Source organism: Bactrocera neohumeralis, chromosome 4, assembly GCF_024586455.1.
Source record: "Bactrocera neohumeralis isolate Rockhampton chromosome 4, APGP_CSIRO_Bneo_wtdbg2-racon-allhic-juicebox.fasta_v2, whole genome shotgun sequence".
Classification (NCBI taxonomy): Eukaryota; Metazoa; Arthropoda; class Insecta; order Diptera; family Tephritidae; genus Bactrocera; species Bactrocera neohumeralis.
The window spans coordinates 32,063,482-32,074,408 of NC_065921.1; the positions used below are offsets into that span (position 1 = coordinate 32,063,482).

Genomic DNA, 10,927 nt, shown 5'->3' on the forward strand with positions numbered 1-10,927 from the left:
CTTCCCATATAACGTCTTGTTAGAAACTACTAAATCAATAAATCTCGATAAATCAATAGCTAAAGACGCCAGAATTCATTATTCTTATATTCTTACGTCACATTGTGAAAATGAACGAAATCGAACAACGACCACGCCTACTTCTCATATAGTACAATTTTAACTGCTATTCTACTTGATTCGTTCATTTTCCAGGACACAAAGCAATTAATTAAAGCGATAAAACTTTGTACGAATAATGTATGTATGTATTTAGTGTGCGCCACTCATGACCAAAAATTGTTTAAATCCAATAAAAACTGTTCAAGCCCCTAGGTACCGAATATTTAGGCTCCAGTAACTATGGTTGACTTTTTAACGAAAATATCGGTAAATGTGCGATATATATGACTGAAATAAAGTGATAATTCTTCTCTTATAATGGTATGTCTGTATGTCAAAGATAGGTTGAATCGGACCAATACCTCCATTAGCCACCATATACTTAATATAAATATTTTCGAATTTCCGGGTGACTCTGTACCGCATACTTATATCCCAATGAAAATAAGAGAGCGTGTTTTACTCATAACAGTGTATCTTTGTGCCAAAAATAGATTAATTTGAGCGAAAACTTGCCCTAGACCCTATATAACTAATATCAGGATTTTCGAACATCCGGGTGACTTTACTCCATTTGATTGGTTTTACACATTAAAGTATTTCCCTGGCTTTGATTCTTGCAAGTTGCAAGAGTATAAAATGTTCGATTGCACCCGATCTTAGCTCATCCTTACTTGTTTATATAACAATGTTGTAAATAATTTATATAGTTGTACTTTGTCATTATTTCTATATAACTATGTACTTGTAGATCTTTAGTTCTACAAGCTACAGATATTGTTACGTTCTATCATACGAAATTAATAACTTATCACATTACTTTGCAAATTTTTTCTCTTCTCACTTGACGCTGCAATACTCCATCTGCTTGAACCCGTCTGCAAAACAAGTGCCTGTAATAATCTTCGCGTTTCGTTCACCCGGCTGAAATGTAAGTGGCTTTTTGAACGTGGGAAACTTTGCTGGATGCGGTTGATGAAGCAGGAGTTCATAGCCTGATAGCCTTGGTGACGGCACGTCCTTTCAAGGTTCCTACTATCTCAACTAACTTGCGCCTTCAATCGGCAGTTTGTCAATAAGAAGTTTCAAAAACCAGAGTGTAATCATCGATATTGTCCTTATTCCATTTTGCTAAAATCCACTGACAAGACAAAAACACCTTATCGCTTCGACCGAAAATCCCTTACTTTGCAGTTCTAACTACTCTACTTCTAAAAAAAAAAATTTGCAAACAAGTTTGCTAAGTACTTATATGACCGTTTTCGTAGTGTGGCACCTTTCTAACGACTTATATTCCATATGCACATTAACAATGTGTGAAGCCTTGAGATAGAAAAAAATTTAAGGAGTTATAACGCTTAAAATGCGATTTTCCCCGATTTTTTTCTGAGAAAATTGATTATTATTGTTATTATTAATTTATTGATTAAAAAATTTTTACACAAATTATGATAAGATTTAGTATTACTAAAAAAAATTTATTTAAAAAAGAACTTTCAGCTCCTCTCAAAAAAGACGTTTTGCGGTGACCACTATATCTCTGAACTGGATCCTCTGAAATTAAAAAACCAAAAAAATTCGGTTTAAGTAATGTTAAATCTAGTACAGAAAATCGAAAGAATAAGCAAAATAAAATTTTTTGATCGAAAAGGCGGTTTCTCAAAAAAAAAATCGATTTTGTTACCAAAATTTCGGCCTTCAATTGTTTATAAAAAAGATATTTATCGGTGAGAAAAAATCTTCATTTAATTACTAAGAATCGTATTTAAGAAGCTCGTGTTGAAATTTGAGACTTTTCGGTTTAGCCGTTTTCGAGTAATGTTGGTCACTGGCTCTGAAAACATCATTTTGAAAAAAAAAACGCGTTTAAAGTTTGGTCTTGTATTTCCAAACACTCTGAGATCTCTTTTCAAATTTGCGTGTAACTTCGAAAATATTCACCGGGACAATATAAATTTTTTGTGTGTATAAAAAACCGATTTTTGAAAATTCTAATTGTATTCTCGTATAACCGCTTAAAGTGGCTAGGTCCTAACGTTTTATTTGCTATGAACACAGACACCCGAACTAGTTAATTACCACTTAATGAGCTGTTGTGCCGATTCCTTGTAAAATATCATGACACAATTTCTCGTGAAATCCACTGCCATTTTACGAGTTATTTTGTTAGAGTATTGGTTGCTATTTTTATCCTTAAGCGCTTATGTAGTTATCTTGCAAACTTATATGCATATGTACTTGTATTTCGATGTGTGAACTTTATGCATACACAACGGTAAAACTCTTATATCCACCACTTGACTACGTACATATGTATGTACATGTATAGTAGTTTTGTGTTTATGTCACCAAAGAGTCGACAAAAAGTTTCTGTGGATTGGCAATGAACATTAGCGGTTTTGTAGCCTCAATCATTCGTACATACAATGTGAACCCTAGTGGAAATTTTTATCTGACCTTATTTTACGATCCATACACTCATCATTGGATACCATTAAGATTATACAAATGCGGTTTTGACTTAGGCAGGGACTGGACTGGTAGTTTTATTCGACGGCATTTCATGTGCATTGATGTTACTTTAAAAACATGATACTTAGTATTCAATCATATTACACTCCTGATATATACATATACCTACAGCATGTGACGAAGAGCTTAGGTTGAACACAGCCGAGCATTATATTTAAAAGAGTAAAAACTATTCCTAAATTATAAAAATTGCTGCGCATGTTTGCAAAATTTGTTTCAGGGTGAAAATTTGGACGGTTAAGATTCATGGGGATTACCCGTGTCAACTACATACATATGTACGTTAAACGGGCTAGGACTGCTTACTAAGCGATATAATGGGTTGTCAAAAAAGTCTTGCGGTATTTTTATTGATTTTTTTTTTTTTATTGAAATTGAAATGAATTTTTGATGACTCATGCCCAGCTCTTGACCGCTGCTACAGCTGCTACGGCTGCTACTATGCCGGTCTCTTTCGACCAATTCAGCGATTTTATCGCAATTTTCGACGACAGGCCTTCCGGAGCGTGGCGCATCTTCGACCACCTCTACACCAGAACGAAAACGTTGAAACCATCGTTGTGCGGTGGAAATGGAAACTGTATCGGGTCCATAAACTGCACAAATTTTATTGGCGGCTTGAGATGCATTTTTGCCTTTATCGTAGTAGTACTGTAAAATATGCCGTATTTTCTCTTTATTTTGCTCCATGTTTGCGACGCTATAACTCACGAACGACTTAAAAGAAACGACAATCATTCAAACACGTGTTAGCGGTGAAATGAGCTTTCCAAAAAGGTATAGCATGACCGATGCGACGAATAAAACTAGAACTAATCGATTTTCAGCGCCAACTAGCGGAAAATACCGCAAGACTTTTTTGACAACCTAATATATGCATAGTACAGAAAATTGAAAAAAAAAACATTTGAGTTATGCGTCCTTGATGGGGAAATAACGCCGTGTCCTTGTCGCAATGATTTCAATCCTTGTGGTCATCTGAAAACAATGATGAATTCGTGATTAATACGAAGGTCGCTATGTTAAGAAGCTGCAAAAGTGAAAAAAATGCATAAGATCGGGGCTAGTTAAAATAAATATTTACTTTTTTTACCTTTTAAATCTTATTCAAATTTCAATTAACCTTACTTTTTGTGAATAAATCGGCCGATTAAAACTTGAGATATTATGGCAACTTCATCGAAAAAAGTAGTTTACCGTAAAATTTCAGGCAGCGTAGCTGATAGAATAGTACGTCCGCTAAACCGTTCCAGTTGCCACAACATTAGAACTGTTATAACTTCGGAAATAATTAGAATTTCGAAAAATCAAATTTCTATGCAAGTATACTCTTGAATTTATAAAATAAAAAGCGCGGAATAAAAGGGTTTGTACATATGTATATACATACATATATATCACAAGTGGCGAAGATGTAATAGCTCAGAATATTTACGGCGAAGTCAAACAACTTCCACTTTCACTTCCATTGCCAGAAGGGGATGAAGGAAAGAGACTTAATGTCGAGGCAGTGTGTATATTTCAATAGTTCATGTGATATTCATAATTCTATGTACACTTATTTTAAAATGGATCATTAGAATTGTACACAAGTAACATACATGAATAACTGCAAATGATAAAACTTTCTGTAGAATTTTGCATATAAAACGATAAAATAATTTAAAACGAAAAGATATTAACAAATATTGACATGCATTCCATGTGTGCCATCTGACATACGTAAGGGGAAACTGTTTTGCTTATTATCTAAATAAATGTAAAGTATTTTCTGAAATATTTTATATCATTGTACGGTTTATAAACATTTAACTAATAAGTTAACATAGAACTCGTAGATAATTTTAGAATTCTTGGAGTAATATTTGACAATAAATTTAACTTTAATCAACATTGTATTACCTTAAGAACTAGCTTAGAGTCTCGGTTAGATGTCATTAAATTTCTTGGTTCAAAATTCTCAGAAATACATGTAAATACTCTTATTAATATAACCAGAGCTTTGATTCTCTCCAAGTTGGAATACGGTCTCCCCATTTACGGATGGAGTGCCAATGCTAACATAAAACAACAAAAAACGTTAACTTCGGTTGCACCGAAGCTAAATACCCTTCACAGGTGCATTTCTGTTAGTAACTATGTGTTCAGTTTGTATGGAAGCTATATGCTATAGTTAACCGATCTGAACAATTTCTTCGGAGATTACATTGTTGTCTTAGAAAATAATCTATACCAAATTTCGTGAAGATACATTGTGAAATGTGAAAGTTATCCATACAAGAACTTGATTCCGATCGTTCAGTTTGTATGGCAGCTATAAGTTAGAGTGGTCCGATATCGGCCGTTCCGACAAATGAGCAGCTTCTTGAAGAGAAAATGACGTTTGCAAAATTTCAAAACGATATCTTAAAAACTGAGGGACTAGTTCGTATATATACAGACAGACAGACGGACAGACAGACGGACATGGCTAAATCGACTCAGCTCGACATACTGATCATTTATATATGTATATACTTTATAGGGTCTCCGACGATTCCTTCTGGGTGTTACAAACTTCGTGACAAATTTAATATACCCTGTTCAGGGTATAAAAATTCAAGCTCACTCCGAACCTACAATTAAATAAATGTTTCGAAGTGCACTTATAAAGTGCTATCCACCATTCGTCGCTGTGCATCACTGCATAAACAACTTCACCTACAGCTACCTACATTAACAAGAAGAAAACCCGGTTTTCCGCCATGGCGACTACAAGACACGTCTATAAACTTGAATCTTCATCTGCATAAGAAAAAACAACTCAAAATAATGTATTCCGCAAACTATTTTTGGAAGAAAGTTATAAACTAAACTCATACAACTGGTTATTTACCGATGCAACAAAAACGAATATCGCAACAGCCTTCGCCGTCATCGACCTCAACAACACTATAATTTCAGGAGGCCTCCTTCCTGACTATTATTCCATATTCACCGCCGAGGCCTTAGCCATTCTAAAGGCATGCACATTTGCATGAAATAACACAGGAAAATACGTAATATGTTCTGACAGTCTATCAACAATTTCTGTCGTAAAAAATCTAAGCTGTCATAACAACTTAATTGTTCAAATTCGGAGTATAATTGTTGCAAAAAAATTGTTCTCTTCTGGGTACCAAGTCATCAAGGAATTACGGGAAACGAACTTGCAGATAAAACAGACAATTTAATAGCTCAGTCTCCTTCCATCTATTTCACACCATCGTCCGAAAAGGATCTCCAACACTATATATCCCAATATATACAACAAAAAAAGGCAGCTAATTGGAATAATTTCTATCACCGATATACCAAATTCAATGTAAACGGCCTAGGCGCCACATACCCTACAAACACGTCAAAACCAAAATGATCAATTTATATACGCCTAGGAATTGGACACACGAAGCTTACACACGAGCATTTGATTACCAACAAAACACCGCAAAGATGCGACTGCGGCAATACTCTAACAACCGAACATACCTTAGATCGCTGTCCCAACTTCGCGAGAATCAGAGCAATTTACTTTAATCAAATCAACACTACAGATTGTTTAAATCAAATTTACTTATTCATAGAACAACTTAGATTAGTCAACCAATTGTAATAATATTAAACTTACTTATACGAGGGCTGCTATATATATTCTGGCCTAGGGCAACACTAAGTGTTGCCAGGTGCAATCTGACATTTCCATTGGTAAGTTTGACATTTTTTAGCATAACATCACTCAGAACGTTTGGTCATTTAATCGTGAATTGTTTTATTTACAGGGAATTAAAAAATTCATCTCGGCCAAAAAATGGAATTAACTCGTGAACATTTTCGTGCGATCATTTTTCACAACTTTCGACGTGGATTATCACGACAAGAGTGCATCGATGAACTAAAATCTTTGTATGGCTATGAAGCACCATCCTATAGCACTGTGAAAACTGGTACAACGTATTCAATCGTGGCCGACGCTCGCTCAAAGACGAATTCCGTGAAGGTCGTCCAAAAACAGCTATTGTGCCAGAAAACATCGATGCCGTACGTGAACTGATAATGCAAGACCGTCATGTAACATACCTTCAGATAGAGGCATGCCTATGCATTTCTCCCACCAGCATACATTCGATATTGCATGAACACCGCACAATTGACAATCGCTCAAAAAAAAGCTCGTGTGGATTGGTGTAAAGAAATGCTGAAAAAATACGATCGCGGTGCTTCAAAAGACGTTTATAAGATCGTCACAGGTGACGAATCATGGATCTCTGCGTATGAGCCCAAAACAAAACAACAATCGACAAAAAAAATAAATAAAAAATAAAAAAAATAAAAAAAACATTTTCGTTGATAAATATGCCAATTTATATTATTAGTTCAAAGGCCGCCGCAGCTAGTACGCCATACTATGTTAAATATAATATTTTATAATGTGTCTAATAAATAATAATAATAATAATACTTTTACACTTTTTTGTTGTGAAATATATTTTAAGAAATACAAATAAATTTTAATATTCTTTAAAATAACACACAGAAATTTAATAATATCACGACGAGCGTACAGCTTAATTCAATTCTGCTATACATACATACATATGTAACTATTTTAAATCCTAATGAACGTCATTTGTTCCATTTGTTTTTGTTTTATTTCAGGAATCTTTCAAAAAATTGAGCAATTCTGCTAAATACCGCTGTTACAACAGTGCTTACCAAAGTGCAAACTCAGGGTTGTTAGCTGTGTTTTCAAGTAGACTGGGTTTTGTTGCCTTCCGCAATAGGGATGTTAGTTAATCCCTAGTCAAACTCATTAACTCTGTGCTTTGTTGAGCAACGTTCAACATTTTCTAAAATATTCGAGAAAAGTAAAGTAACGTCAAATTTCAGTAAAATCTTATAAAAGCACAGGAGTTCCAACTGAGTTTCTAAGCGTAAGTTTACATCTAGAACAATGATTAATGTTAATCTAAGTTGCTAACTGAGAGAAGCTAAACGATAAATAAACAAATTTTAAAATGGCAAAATTTTGATGGAAAAGTTGAACTCGTAATTCGGCTGGACCCATTATTGTTTCATAGACTCCAACACTTAGGGACTAGACAGGAATTTGTTAGTTGTAACGGGCATGTGATTCAAAAAGTGTGAAGTCTGATAGTTGTCCGATTAAGTATTCAAGCCAATAGCAAATATTAGTTTGATGTATTAATATTTTACTGATTCTTAGCATCACGGTAACTAATAGCTCATTCTTAACTGATTTTAATATTGCGGTTTTATGTACCTCAATCTCTCGTTGACTGTGTTGAATAATTTTAGGTAAAAATATCCCATTGTTTTAAATAATGGTTTGTCAAAAAGTCTTGCGGTATTTTTATTGAATTTTTTTTGATTGAAATTGAAATGAATTTTTGATGACTCATGCCCAGCTCTTGACCGATGCTACGGCTGCTACTATGCCGGTCTCTTTCGACCAATTCAGCGATTTTATCGCAATTTTCGACGACAGGCCTTCCGGAGCGTGGCGCATCTTCGACCACCTCTACACCAGAACGAAAACGTTGAAACCATCGTTGTGCGGTGGAAATGGAAACTGTATCGGGTCCATAAACTGCACAAATTTTATTGGCGGCTTGGAATGCATTTTTGCCTTTATCGTAGTAGTACTGTAAAATATGCCGTATTTTCTCTTTATTTTGCTCCATGTTTGCGACGCTATAACTCACGAACGACTTAAAAGAAACGACAATCAATCAAACACGTGTTAGCGCGTGAAATGAGCTTTCCAAAAGGTATAGCATGACCCGATGCGACGAATAAAACTAGAACTACGCGCTTTCAGCGCCAACTAGCGAAAATACCGCAAGACTTTTTTGACAACCTAATATGTATGTGTTACTAATAGTTATAAATTTTATGAAGATAAATTTAGACATCTTAATTGAATTTCCAAACCACAATCATACATATATAAAATTCATAATGGCAGGCTTCCTTATTTCTACGCTTTCTTTGAGCTCTGTTGTTAAGAGTTTTGGGAGCCAGGATTTACTACTTGTGTTGCACACGCTGCAAACAAAGTTTTATTTCATTTAAATTCACCCAAGTCTGACCTGAAATCATAACAATAATATGTCTTTAAACCTGCTTTTTTCGATTTTTTCATATAAAATGTTCGCAATTCACCTCAAGATGTTTTTAATACCTTACTAAATAACTAATATATGCTAATGTTTCGAACCACAAACAAAAAACAACAACTGAAAATGAGGAACGTGGCAGTTTAGCATTAGGTAAAAAATGTATATTTGAACCGATTAGTCGTTAAGTAAAAAACCTAGGTCTCTTAGGTCTTAGTAGAGATTTATACACATAATATGAGAATATGTTATCTGTGAAACAGTTACCTTTTTTCCTATTAAAATATTTATGTTTGACACGTGATTGCCACAAATCTTTCAAAAACTTCGCGCCACACACTTCACTGATATTTTAACTGAATATCTAGAGTACATGCATTCACGTGTTTCTCAGCACTGACGACCTTAAGGTGCAATAAGTGAGCAGGTGTATTAAATTAATAATTATATTATTAACTTAAACTTTTCTTAGAGTATGATCACGAATTTTTGATTTTTTTTTTCAACTGTAAATTAATTGTTTTTCAACAACCCAACCGAACGCTGATGCAAGGATTTTACTTTCCGTGGAGCTTGTCATGTATGGGGGTGAGACAAACAGTACGCAGTATTTTGTAGGGCATCTCCACAGATAAGTTCTATTGACGACGGACACAATTCATTAAAAACCCCAACATCAAGCTAACTTTTGGAAAGAGTGTATCGTATTGCGTAAATGTGCCGTTGCAATGCGAAGGGAACACATCAGTGGTATTGTTAACTTTTTGCACCGTGCGCCTACAAGCCCTGACGTTCCGTTATATCCGCTGACATACATGTATTTGGAGTACAGTATGTGTACGGAGCTAATTGATATGTTAATTTGGGAAAATTTTGTCGAGCAAACACGGGAAGTGCATCGGATGCGAACGTCACTAGCCCACGAACACCAGTGGCTGGTCACGATGGCCGCTGAAGTGGAAGCTGAGTGAGTGTGACTGGACACTTTCAGAGATAATCATATTATGCGAAGCACTTTTAGCTTTGAACTTGAACTGTGTTCGTGCAACGAAAACAGCACACAGCGCTCTCGGCAACTAAAACCACTTCGCTTTAACAACGACGACAACTCGAATAAAGCGAACCAACCGCACACATAAAATATTTTAACACTTGGACACTCGCATATGTATACAAATACCTTTCGACCGGAAAATTCTGGCTCGACAAGCTCGTGCCTACTCATTTGATGCTCAGCGATATTCACATGCACTGCCACACGGTTCACACAATATATACAAACAAAATGCATACACTGGTGCAATTCACGGCAAAAACATCAGAAATGATTAACCGTATCCTGCTAACTATGAACAACGTATCCTTCGAGAAACCGAAACAGAACTGAAGCGGCGGCTTATAAGCTTGCCACCCGATGGGTCCGCAGTCGACATTTTCACCATCTCCAACACAATTGTCTCATCAATGCTATGTTGAGTGTGCGCTTTGCAAACTTTTTGATTTCGCGTCGAGAGATGAGAGTATAAAATGCCATTTAGTAAAATATGATGGTTGCCGACAATATTTTGTTTAGGCTTTCTATCGTTGAAAAGCTGAATCCACCGTTAGTGGAGAATTAATCCGCCGTAGCGAAGCATCAGACTTTGAAAAGGTCCAATGGAGCGATGTTCCGAATTAAGATGCGGTACTTTTGCGGAAAGTACTCGAAATGTACTAAATTATTTATTTTAAAATTCTTAAGGAATAATGCAATTAAGTAGAAAACTCTCTGGCAAGTGTAATTAGGGGAACAATGTTAGCATATGTCTACATATGGACAAGTGTGTGTCTACAAACGTATACTCGTATGACAAGTAGAAATTTAAATGAAAATATCTTTTTAGGTCATATATTTTTACATTTTACTTATATTTAAATGCTACTGGTTACAAATTGATTTTTGAATCATTTGGATAGTAACTAAATTCATTTTTTTATGACAGATGTTGGTTTTTAGTTTTCGTACAATATATGTAGTAAATATTAAAAATAATTTTCTAAATAGGATCTTTTGCCAAACACCACACTTTTGATGAAAAGTTCGTTTCTCAGTTGAAAACTAAATGCAATTAGAAATTAAGAGTTCGCCAATAAATTAT

At 35.0% G+C, this 10,927-nt stretch overlaps 1 protein-coding gene across 1 annotated transcript in view; it reads right to left on the bottom strand.

Moving 5' to 3' along the window:
• LOC126756542 (serine-rich adhesin for platelets) overlaps positions 1-9,193 on the bottom strand; it is a 58,281-nt gene extending 49,088 nt beyond the window's left edge. The window contains 1 exon segment of the mRNA XM_050469680.1: positions 9,057-9,193. The gene's annotated coding sequence lies outside the window, so the exon portion shown is untranslated.
• Between the last annotated feature and the right edge of the window lie 1,734 nt (positions 9,194-10,927).